This window comes from Salmo trutta, chromosome 8 (assembly GCF_901001165.1).
Source record: "Salmo trutta chromosome 8, fSalTru1.1, whole genome shotgun sequence".
Lineage (NCBI taxonomy): Eukaryota > Metazoa > Chordata > Actinopteri > Salmoniformes > Salmonidae > Salmo > Salmo trutta.
In genome coordinates, this window is record NC_042964.1 from 47325525 (window position 1) to 47338755 (window position 13231).

At 43.4% G+C, this 13231-nt stretch overlaps 1 long non-coding RNA gene across 1 annotated transcript; it reads left to right on the top strand.

The window, feature by feature from the left end:
* Positions 1-1120: 1120 nt before the first annotated feature.
* On the top strand, positions 1121-3114 carry LOC115199123 (uncharacterized). The gene is made up of 2 exons (XR_003879350.1): positions 1121-1964; positions 3042-3114. It is a non-coding gene; the product is annotated as an uncharacterized LOC115199123 (long non-coding RNA).
* The last annotated feature ends 10117 nt before the right edge of the window (positions 3115-13231 follow it).

A 13231-nucleotide genomic window follows, 5' to 3' on the forward strand; every position in this document is an offset into this window, starting at 1 on the left:
CTTTATATACCTCTACCGGTATGCCATCAAGCCCTGGGGTTTTTCCAGACTGAAAGGATTTAATAGCCTCAAAAAGTTCTTCCTCTGTAATTTGGCCTTTGCACTGATCTTTCTGTACATTTGTTAATTTTCCATTTTTTATATTATTTGGAAAGAATTCCTTACCATAATCTTCATTCAGTGGGAAAGGATGAGACGGAAAAGAGAACATCTGCCTAAAATAATTAGCTTCCTCTTTTAAAATATAATTCGGAAAATCATAAATGACTCCGTCTTCAGTAACAAGTTTCTGAAAATAATTTTTGTTAGTGTTCCTGTATTGGAGATTCAGGAAGAATTTTGTGCATTTTTCTCCATATTCCATCCAGTTTGCTTTATTTTTGTAATAGATTACATTAGATCGTTCTTGAATAAGTTCCTCAAGTTCTTTTTGTTTTTCCTCTAACTTTTTCAGGCTGTCTCCTTCCTAGGGTACCAAATCAGCCCGCACCATATCTACAATTCAGGAGAGGGTCCTGTCCAGAGTGCACCTATAATCCCATCCTCCCGAGTCGTAGGTCCAGTCGCCTGGGACATAGATGTGGCTATCCGCCAGATTTCAGAGAGGGAGCCCCACCCCTGAACTGTCCTCCTGAGTCAATCTACGTTCCCACAGGGATAAGGGATCAGCTGCTGACCTGGGCACACACAGCTGTCGTCGACATCCAGGTATTTCTCGCACCCTCCACTCTATCGCTGAGAAGTACTGGTGGCCCACCTTGGTGCAGAATGTAACTCGTTATGTCAACTCCTGTTCCGTATGTGCACAAACCAAGTCCCCCCAGAATGCACCAGCAGGGAAGCTCCTGCAGCTTCCTGTGCATCAGCGACCCTGGTCTCATCTATCCATTGACTTTGTAACCGATCTCCCCTCCTCTGGCAGTTTCACCACCATTCTGGTGGTAGTGGATAGGAGTTATAAATCATGTTGTTTAATCCCTCTTCCTGGTCTGCCCACTGCTCTCCAGATTACTGAGGCACTCTTCCAGCAGGTCTTCCGGCATTATGGCCTTCCGGCAGACATCGTCTCTGACCGTGGCCCCCAATTCACATCACGCGTATGGAGGGCCTTCATGGAGAAGTTCAGGGTCGCGGTCAGCCTCACTTCTGGTTACCGGCCTCAGTCCAAGGCGCAGGTGGAGAGGATGAACCAAGAGCTGGGGAGGTTCCTGAGGAGTCACTGTCAGGACCGGCAGAGTGAGTGGGCACGATTTCTTCCATGGGCAGAGTACGCTCAGAACTCGCTGCGTCACTCCTCCACTGGGTTGACCCCCTTCCAGTGTGCTCTGGGTTTTCAGCCGGCCCTGGCTCCATGGACCCCGGGCCAGACCGAAGCTACAGCGGTTGATGAGTGGTTCCGGCGAGCAGAAGAAGTGTGGAGTGACGCTCACATGAGACTCCAGCGCGCCGTCCATCGTCAAAAAGAACAGGCAGACCGCCACCACAGTGAGACCCCTGTGTTCCACCCTGGGGATTGCGTCTAGCTCTCTACCAGGAACCTCTCACTCCGCCTGCCCTGCAAGAAACTTAGCCTTCGGTTTGTGGGGCCGTTCAAGGTTCTCCGGAGGGTAAACGAGGTGACGTATAGATTACAACTGCCCAGTCACTACCGTATGTCTCCCTTCTCAGGCTTGTGATTCCTGGTCCCGAAGCTGTTGCTGTCCCCCACGACACCCCACCACCCCCCCTGGACATTGAGGGCAGTCCGGCGTATGCTGTCAGATCTCTGCTGGACTCCCGACGTCATGGGGGTCAGCTCCAGTATCTGGTGGACTGGGAGGGGTATGGCCCGAGGAGCGGTGTTGGGTTCCAGTGGAGAACCTTCTGGATCCCAACATAATTCGTGATTTCCACCTTCGCCGCCCGGATCGACCCGTTCCTCGTCCCCGGATCGTCGTCCTGCGGCAGGAGCTGCGCGTCAGAGGGTGGGTACTGTCATGTCTACTCCTGCTCATCCCCTCCGGCATACGACATATTCAGAATACTAACCACCGGTCCTGGGAATCATCATTACACCTGGCACTCATTATGATTCACACCTGGACCTCATTACCTCCCATTCATAGGTCCCTTCCTTTTGTTCATTCCTCAGTTGGTATTGTTCATGTTTTCATGCAATATCGCCAATGTTACGCTGTCTTGTTTCATGTTTGTTTAATTAAATGTTTCACTTGCGCCTGCTTCTCGACTCACAGCGTCATCGTTACACAAATGTCTCTAAATCGAAAATGTTCAGCCGTGCATGCTTCCTGTCTTACCAGCAGGAAATGAACACCATTAACTGTAACCAATGCATCTGCCAGCAGCTGGATTATGCTGCCAGAGATGTGGCTGTGACTGCATATTCACAAGAGCTGCCTGTGAGGCATTTGGCCCTGCATTATTAGCTTCTCTCTCACGGTGACTCAACATTTTTCTCCAACCAATCCATTCTGCATGCTGTGACCAATAGGGAAAATAAATGTCCATTAGGTGTTTTTTCCAAAGGTGAGTGAAGGATGATTTGGAGGAGTCCCATTTTAGCCATTTGTCCTGATTGAATCATTCAGATATTAGATAGGGGTGAGCCAGGGACATTTGGAACGCTTCCAAAAGGAACCCTATTCTCTATATAGTGCACCATATAGAGAATAGGTGGGAAATGCATCAGTCGGTCAAAACGAGTTGAGCCTTCAGTGGAGTACAGAGTATACTGACCCCTACTCTGTACTGTGCTGGATGATGATCTGCTGCTGTAGGCTTTTATGTTATTGAAGGTTGAGAATGGGCTGTACGAGCCTGTGTCATGGCTAAGAGATTATATTTGTGCCAACTCTCGTTCTCTCCCTCGCTCTCGCTCTCTCTCCCTCTCTCTCTTTCTGTTTCTTAGTCTGATGTCTCTCTCTCTCTCTCTCTCTCTCTCTCTCTCTCTCTCTCTCTCTCTTTCTCTCTCACACACGCTCTCTCTCTCTCTGGATGTCTCTCCACACATCCCCCTCTCCCTCTGTCCTCTGTAAATCTAGGCTGGCATCAGAGGTTATCAGTCCCTGTACAGTCTGTGCTTTTACTTTTACCTCAGAGGGACGGAGAGAGCAAGAAAGAGCTAAAGAGACGGTGAGAGAAAAAAGTGAGAGGGAAGCCGGATTCCCCTCAGCCAATCAACACCATCCGTCCGTCCGGCACCAAGACCAATGAGACTCCAGCCCACCTGGAGGTAAGCCAATCGGAAGCTGGTTGGCACACAGCCAAGAAGTGTTGAGGTGGGGAATAAGTGATTGAGTCCTGATCTTCCGAGGCCGGTGCTAGCAGAAATCAATCTACTTAAAAGCTTTGGTAAGTGGAGGATGACAAAATGCACGTGGCTCGACTAAATCAGCAGGTTCAATCTGTGCTCCTCCCCTCACTGGAGCTAAATCAATGCATGGCACTCTTGGATTGCATCCCAAATGGCACCCTTTTTGAGTACACTACTTTTGTCCAGGGTCCCCAGTAGGGCACTATGCAGCCACTCCAGTCCCCTGCTGCAGCTCCACTCCTTTGGCGAGAGCTTCATCCGGGTGGACTGAGCTCTGCCAACACTGCTCACCCAGTTCCCACCCCAGCCACTGCATACAGCGACTTGAGGGAGGTCTGTCTAATGCTCAGTCTTCTCTGCTCTCATGTGGTTGACTAGGGACCTTGGCAAAGTGTCAGCTCACGCAACAAATATCTGCAGATGACCCTATGCCTGTTAGCTCTTAAGGTAATGAGCTGAACACCCCCTCTGACTTTAAATCTCCTAAGGGGCTTGGGCTAATGCACCTAAATTTACCAAGTATGATTTAAAAAATGGACACAATTGACATTTTGGTACAGGAATCATGTCCTGACATTCTGGTTCTCTTGAAAACATGGTTAAATGGTTCTGTCTCTAATAAAGACATTGAAGTTAATTCTTATAATGTATTTAGGGGGAGGAGTGGCCATATATGACAAATCAAATTTCATGGCATCCCAATCTTTAACTAATTCTGTTCCCAAGAAATTTGAGCTGCTGGTTGTAGAGGTGTCCATAAACCAGAATACATTGTAGGGGATTTGAATCTGATTGGGCTATCCCCGGCCTCAGATTAATTTAAGAGCATATGCATTGATTTTAATCTGACTCAAATCGATCTCAAGACCCACATGACTAAATGTCAAAAACCCTGTTAACTCCTCATTGATTGATTTAATTCTTACTAATAACCCCATAAATATGTCTAGTGGAGTATTTGCATATGATCTCAGTGATCATTGTCCCATAGTATGTATTAGAGATACGAACTAGCAAAATACTAACCTCGTTTAATTAACAACATAAATGTTTAAATGTTTTCTCCTCAAGGGTTTTACATGACATGTTCTTCTCTGATTTAGCCACTGTTTCCTGTATGCCTGACTCTGAGTTGGCTTTAGAAAATGTATCCTTCATATTTATTTGTCTGGCAGATAAACACGCCCTTTTAAACAATTCAGTCAACGATAGATCTAACCCTTGGTTTTCTTATGAGCTATCTAAGCTCATTCAGATGAGAAATCAGGCCTGGGCCAAAGCAATGAAAACTGATTCTGTAGTGGACTGGAAATCTTTCAGACAACTGAGAAACAGATGAAGAAAGCTAAATCAAGCTACTTTTTAAGCTCTATCTCTGACTCTTCTGGTGATCCAGTAAATGCACTGACGCGTACAAATTCCTCTTCTTCCCTGCCTAAGCAAGTTCTGTCTGACTCTGGTATCACAACTGAGAAGAATAGGATTTTAATCATCATTGCTTTTAATCATCATTTTATCTCAGCAGGCTTCTTATTTGAGAGAAATGGAGGCTTAATTGACCCTGATCAGTCAATCGACTGCTCTTCCCTTTGCCAGCCTCTAGCTGACTCAATGGTTAACCCGTCAACTTCGAATGAATCTTTGTTTTCATTTCAACAATTTACTACCTGTGATGTGCTAGTCGGCTGGCCCTCGCTACATATTCATCGCCAGACCCACTGGCTCCAGGTCATCTATAAGTCTATGCTAGGTAAAGCTCCGCCTTATCTCAGCTCACTGGTCATGATAACAACACCCACCCGTAGCACGCGCTCCAGCAGGTATATCTCACTGGTCATCCCCAAAGCCAACACCTCCTTTGGCTGCCTTTCCTTCCAGTTCTCTGCTGCCAGTGACTGGAACAAATTGCAAAAATCGCTGAAGCTGGAGACTTACATTTCCCTCACTAACTTTAAACGTCAGCTATCTAAGCAGCTAACCGATTGCTGCAGCTGTACATAGTCCATCTGTAAATAGCCCACCCAATCTACCTACCCCATCCCCATATTGTTTTTATTTACTTTGCTGCTCTTTTGCACACCAGTATCACTACTTACACACCATCATCTGCTCATCATCATCTGCTCATCTATCACTCCATGGTTAATCTGCTAAATTGTAATTACTTTGCTTCTATGGCCTATTTATTGCCATACCTCATCATGCCATTTGCACACACTGTATATTGACTTTATTTTTTTCTATTGTGTTATTGACTGTATGCTTGTTTATTCCATGTAACTCTGTGTTGTTGTTTCTGTTGCACTGCTTTGCTTTATCTTGGCCAGGTCGCAGTTGTAAATGAGAACTTGTTCTCAACTAGCTTACCTGGTTAAATAAAGTGAAAATAAATAAATAAAAAAATGTAAAAAAGATGCCTTGCTTAAGAATGATGTAAAAAATAGTTTTTTTTAAAATCCACTGGGACTGATATGCTTGATCCATTGTTGCTGCAGCTCTCTGCCCCCCTGATCCTGAATCATTAACCCATATGTTTAACCTGACGATTATATCTGATACTATCCCAAAGGTTTAGAACATGGCCCATGTACTCCCCATTCACAAAGGTGGTGACCCTTGTGACCTAAATAATGACTGCCCTATTTCTAAACTTTCTTGCCAAGCTAAAATAATAGAAACCTTGATTAATTCTCAGCTTAGATCTTTCTTATCTTTGAAATGTATTCTAAAAATACATCAGTTGGGTTTTAGACCAGGTCATAGCACTATCTCTGCTGCATCCCTAGTTATAAATGATGTGGTTAACTGTATGGATAAAAGGCAATGTTGTGCTGCCCTCTTCATTGACCTGTCAAAGGCCTTGGATACTGTTGATCACTCACTGCTAATTCAGAGGCTTTCCTCAATTGACCTAGACCAGTCTGCATGTAACTGGCTTAAAACATTACATGAGAGATAGAACTCAATGTGAATCTACTGATGGTGTTAAATCAGGTTTTCGGGTACATAATGAAAGGTGTCCCGCAGGGGTCAATTCTGGGTCTTGTACTTTTTACTGTTTACATTAACAATATTGACTTGTCTGTAAAAAATTGCAACATGCACTTGCATGCCGATGATACTGTTGTGTATGCTATTGTCCCCATGGTTGATTAGGCTCTGTCTGGGCTACAGTCTGCCTTCATTGTATTACAGAAAAAACAAGATTGAGTTAGTTAAGAAGCTGAGAATAAAAATTGTCTTCTTCTATTGAAATAAGTCCCGCCTCTTGCTAAATAGTAGAAAGCCGATTTTTCAGTCGATGTTCCTATCAGTCCTAGACTATGATGACATCATCTATATGAACACATCTGCCACTTCATTAAAGTGTTAGATGCAGTTTATCATAGAGCACTGCTCTTTACTACAGGCAACAGTTTTAGTACTCATCACTGCATTCTCTACCAGAAAGTTGGTTGGCCCTCTGTGATGTCATCACTGCATTCTCTACCAGAAAGTTGGTTGGCCCTCTGTGATGTCATCACTGCATTCTCTACCAGAAAGTTGGTTGGCCCTCTGTGATGTCACGTAGGTTGATACATTGCTATGTTTTCATGTATAAAGCCCTTTTACAAAAACTCCCACTGTACGTCACATCATTACTAAACTTTAAACTTGAGTCACCACATCCAGGTCTCAGGGATGGCTAACTGAAAGTTCCTTTGATCTGTACTGAGTTAAGTAAAGCAGCTTTTCTTGCACCTTATTTGTGGAACAATCTTCACAATATTCTTAAATTGGATGTTTTGGTGCCTCAAGGGTAATTCAGAAAGCTGATTGAGGACCTTCTTACTGTTTGAGAACCTTAATGTGTTTGAATTTGTTTTTTTTTCTGCTTGAATTTTGTATTTATATTTTGATGTGTGTTTTTTCTGTCATTTCTGTAATTCAGGCCTCATCTGCAAAAGAGGCCTTTCTTCTCAGTATGATTAACTGATAAAATAAAGGTTAAATAAATTAAATAAAATGCAAGGAATAGGATGCCATATGGGCCCTGGTCAAAAGTAGCACCCTATATAGGGAATAGGGTGCTAAATGGGGCACAGACGGGGAGAGGGAGCGCCACTGGACATTTTAGGCTGTTTTTAACCACAGGCACCTGGGAACCTAATGTAAATCAATGAGAGGGCTGAATGAATAATCTTACATCACTACACACTGATTAGTAATGGAGAAGTGGCCTATTCAGTTACCAGAAGACAGACAGTGTATGGAAAAGTGGCCTATTCAGTTACCAGAAGACAGACAGTGTATGGAAAAGTGGCCTATTCAGTTACCAGAAGACAGACAGTGTATGAAGAAGTGCCCTATTCAGTTACCAGAAGACAGACAGTGTATGAAGAAGTTGCCTATTCAGTTACCAGAAGACAGACAGTGTATGGAAAAGTGGCCTATTCAGTTACCAGAAGACAGACAGTGTATGAAGAAGTGGCCTATTCAGTTACCAGAAGACAGACAGTGTATGGAAAAGTGGCCTATTCAGTTACCAGAAGACAGACAGTGTATGGAAAAGTGGCCTATTCAGTTACCAGATGACAGTGTATGAAGAAGTGGCCTATTCAGTTACCAGAAGACAGACAGTGTATGAAGAAGTGGCCTATTCAGTTACCAGAAGACAGACAGTGTATGAAGAAGTGGCCTATTCAGTTACCAGAAGACAGACAGTGTATGGAAAAGTGGCCTATTCAGTTATCAGAAGACAGACAGTGTATGGAAAAGTGGCCTATTCAGTTACCAGAAGACAGACAGTGTATGAAGAAGTGGCCTATTCAGTTACCAGAAGACATACAGTGTATGGAAAAGTGGCCTATTCAGTTACCAGAAGACAGACAGTGTATGAAAAAGTGGCCTATTCAGTTACCAGAAGACAGACAGTGTATGGAAAAGTGGCCTATTCAGTTACCAGAAGACAGACAGTGTATGAAGAAGTGGCCTATTCAGTTACCAGAAGACAGACAGTGTATGAAGAAGTGGCCTATTCAGTTACCAGAAGACAGACAGTGTATGGAAAAGTGGCCTATTCAGTTATCAGAAGACAGACAGTGTATGGAAAAGTGGCCTATTCAGTTATCAGAAGACAGACAGTGTATGGAAAAGTGGCCTATTCAGTTACCAGAAGACAGACAGTGTATGGAAAAGTGGCCTATTCAGTTACCAGAAGACAGACAGTGTATGGAAAAGTGGCCTATTCAGTTACCAGAAGACAGACAGTGTATGGAAAAGTGGCCTATTCAGTTACCAGAAGACAGACAGTGTATGAAGAAGTGGCCTATTCAGTTACCAGAAGACAGACAGTGTATGAAGAAGTGGCCTATTCAGTTACCAGAAGACAGACAGTGTATGGAAAAGTGGCCTATTCAGTTACCAGAAGACAGACAGTGTATGAAGAAGTGCCCTATTCAGTTACCAGAAGACAGACAGTGTATGGAAAAGTGGCCTATTCAGTTACCAGAAGACAGACAGTGTATGGAAAAGTGGCCTATTCAGTTACCAGAAGACAGACAGTGTATGAAGAAGTGGCCTATTCAGTTACCAGAAGACAGACAGTGTATGGAAAAGTGGCCTATTCAGTTACCAGAAGACAGACAGTGTATGGAAAAGTGGCCTATTCAGTTACCAGAAGACAGTGTATGAAGAAGTGGCCTATTCAGTTACCAGAAGACAGACAGTGTATGAAGAAGTGGCCTATTCAGTTACCAGAAGACAGACAGTGTATGGAAAAGTGGCCTATTCAGTTATCAGAAGACAGACAGTGTATGGAAAAGTGGCCTATTCAGTTACCAGAAGACAGACAGTGTATGAAGAAGTGGCCTATTCAGTTACCAGAAGACATACAGTGTATGGAAAAGTGGCCTATTCAGTTACCAGAAGACAGACAGTGTATGAAGAAGTGGCCTATTCAGTTACCAAAAGACAGACAGTGTATGGAAAAGTGGCCTATTCAGTTACCAGAAGACAGACAGTGTATGAAGAAGTGGCCTATTCAGTTACCAGAAGACAGACAGTGTATGAAGAAGTGGCCTATTCAGTTACCAGAAGACAGACAGTGTATGAAGAAGTTGCCTATTCAGTTACCAGAAGACAGACAGTGTATGAAGAAGTGGCCTATTCAGTTACCAGAAGACAGACAGTGTATGGAAAAGTGGCCTATTCAGTTACCAGAAGACAGCCAGTGTATGAAGAAGTGGCCTATTCAGTTACCAGAAGACAGACAGTGTATGGAAAAGTGGCCTATTCAGTTACCAGAAGACAGACAGTGTATGAATAAGTTGCCTATTCAGTTACCAGAAGACAGACAGTGTATGGAAAAGTGGCCTATTCAGTTATCAGAAGACAGACAGTGTATGGAAAAGTGGCCTATTCAGTTACCAGAAGACAGACAGTGTATGGAAAAGTGGCCTATTCAGTTACCAGAAGACAGACAGTGTATGGAAAAGTGGCCTATTCAGTTACCAGAAGACAGACAGTGTATGGAAAAGTGGCCTATTCAGTTACCAGAAGACAGACAGTGTATGAAGAAGTGGCCTATTCAGTTACCAGAAGACAGACAGTGTATGAAGAAGTTGCCTATTCAGTTACCAGAAGACAGACAGTGTATGGAAAAGTGGCCTATTCAGTTACCAGAAGACAGACAGTGTATGAAGAAGTGGCCTATTCAGTTACCAGAAGACAGACAGTGTATGGAAAAGTGGCCTATTCAGTTACCAGAAGACAGACAATGTATGAAGAAGTGGCCTATTCAGTTACCAGAAGACAGACAGTGTATGGAAAAGTGGCCTATTCAGTTATCAGAAGACAGACAGTGTATGGAAAAGTGGCCTATTCAGTTACCAGAAGACAGACAGTGTATGGAAAAGTGGCCTATTCAGTTACCAGAAGACAGACAGTGTCATTGGAATTACTTTGTTGGAGGGACCTTAAGGGCGCTGTTTTCAATTCAGATTTATTTTCCACTCAAATAAGCATGATTATCTTGCTATATTCGGTGACGTGGAAATGCAATAATTAGATTCATATACGACACTAGGACGGTTTAACTGACATGTTGGATGTTAGCCTGGTCCCAGATCTGGTTGTGCTGTCTTGCCAACTCCCATGGTCATTAGTTGGTGAGCCGGCACAAACAGATCTGGGACCAGGCTAACATCCATCACCACAGTTCATCTACTCTAGTGCCACTAGTTGAATGTAGCATGGTTGTGGGGATTTCATGTAGGGGTGAATATGAATCGGGACAAAGTGTGAGATGGAAGGAGGTGTCATGACGTTGGCCTGTGGGTAAGGTTTATGACCCCCCCATAAATACCTTCTCCCTTCCCCTCTCTCTCTGACCCTACTGAAGGACTGGAATAGCCTGTGTTAAATATAGAGAGTCTGGGAACATCAAACAAATAGGGAAAGGAACCATCTTTTGTTAATAAAACCAGTTGGAAATATGCTTGATAACGTAATGAGTATGTATGTCAGTTCATTGTTATCTGAGACATTATGATTGATGGCAGGACGACATAAACTGTACCGGAGAAAGTATACACCCTCTAGTTATCAGAGTCACATGGAATTGTTATGCAATTGAAATGTTTGATATTGAAATTGTTTGTTAGGAGATTAAATGTAATTTTAGCTTCCAAATGAGAGAATTGGGTTTTCATAGGGAAAGTGCCCTGCCGATCAGTGGCCAACCCTGTGAAGAGACATGGGGTTATAAACGATGAAACCCCTCCTTTCCCCCTCTCCACTATATAAGTCTTTGACGAAAAGACATTCACGTGTTCCAGTACGTGAGGACTGCAGCCTCTACGTTATAAGGACAGACACATATCAAGAACAGAACTAAGCCAACCTCGGCGTGAGCTATGGTATGAACTGGTATGAACTTTGAGCTTATTCACTACCGAAGTGATACTTCCTAGCCGTTGAGTTAGCGCTGCTAACGTGGGCTAGGAAAGGACGGACGACGGATCCAGTCTAACAACCAGACGAAGATACCACCACCATTGACATTCTTCCATTACCACTACAGGAAGATCTGTTGGCCAACCACGGCCAGCATCTACGACCAATCTACCGAAGCGCAGCTCAGAGTAAATATTTATTGCATTTTCCTTTTCCAAATGGGCGGTAATTTAGAATGCATAAGATAATGTATTTACGATAGCATAGCTGCTGTTTCTTTGTTCCTAAACCTTCCCGCTCTTTCATTCAAGCCAAACCCCCTTTTTCTTTGTGTAACTAGCCATGATACAGGCTCAGTCCACCAGGACGTTTTCTGTATGACATCAAGTGTATTCTGTATATTTGTAATTCTGTGTGATTAGTTAGGTATTTAGTAAATAAATAATTAAACCCAATTTTGTATTGCTGATTCAACTTGTTAGCCAGGGTTCGTGAAGATAACCAAGAATTTACAACTTTCATGATGAGACTGAAAATAAGATAAGATTGACTGCTATCGATGTAAAATATTACTAAGTATTTTAAGAGTTTATTCAGAAGATAACAGCTCTATAAACGTTCTTCTGTGGTGCCCCGACTTTCTAGTTAATTACATTTACGTGATTAGCTTAATCAGGTAATATTAATTACAGAGAAATAATTTTATAAGTTAGCATGTCATATCACTTAATCCGGCATAGCCAAAGACATGACAGAGGTGTGAAGTTCGCAGAGAGGATGGAGTGATCTTCTGATGTAACATGTAGATGAGGATGATGATGGATGATGAGGATGACATGTACTGACTGTGACAGAAACCAGAGCAGAATCATACTCTATCCTCCCCTGCCCTGTATGAGAGGCAGCAATCCTCTATAGTCCTTTCCAAGTTGACACCAATCCTCTATAGACCTTTCCAAGTTGACACCAATCCTCTATAGACCTTTCCAAGTTGACACCAATCCTCTATAGACCTTTCCAAGTTGACACCAATCCTCTATAGACCTTTCCAAGTTGACACCAATCCTCTATAGACCTTTCCAAGTTGACACCAAGTGGTCTTTCCAAGTAGAATAGACAAGAACAGAATAGAATAAAACAGTTTTTGTTACACAACATTTGTCTTCTACTCCCAACTGCCATGCTCCATCCCACTGGCTACCAACAATTAGAGACAGGCTGTCACCAGAGGGCTGTGTAAAACAACTCCTCTCTATCTGGAACTGTCACCTCTCCAACATTAATGGGAATAAGACATTAGCGTCAGAAATGATACAGTAGATACCAAAGTGTTTAAACTACTCTGCTGTATGTGTTAAAGCTTGTCTGCAGTCAGTGTGAGATGATGTTTCAAAGACACTGCAGCTTGCTACTACAGTCAGTACACAGCTGATCATTTAGATGCTCCAAGACTCTGTGACAGCCAACTGCATAGACCGAATCCAATCCAATTAAAACAGGGAATGTCCCGGTGTGTGTGAACACTTTAAACTGATTGCCTGTTGTTCAGTACACATGCAATCTGAACTCTTTTATTCTGTCTCTATGTCTCTCTCTGTCTCTCTCTCTCTCTCTCTCTCTCTCTCTCTCTTCCTCTGTGTGTCTCTCTCTCTCTCACTTTCTCTCCCTCTGTGTCTCTCTCACTTTCTCTCTCTCTTCCTGTGTGTGTCTCTTTCTCTCTTTCTCTTCCTCTGTGTGTGTCTCTCTCTCTCTCTTCCTCTGTGTGTGTCTCTCTCTCTCTCGCTTCCTCTGTGTATCTCTCTCACTTTCTCTCTCTCTCCCTCTGTGTCTCTCTCACTTTCTCTCTCTCTCCCTCTGTGTCTCTCTCACGTTCTCTCTCTCTTCCTGTGTGTGTGTCTCTCTCTCTCTCTCTCTTCCTGTGTGTGTGTCTCTCTCTCTCTCTTCCTGTGTGTGTCTCTCTCTCTCTCTTCCTGTGTCTCTCTC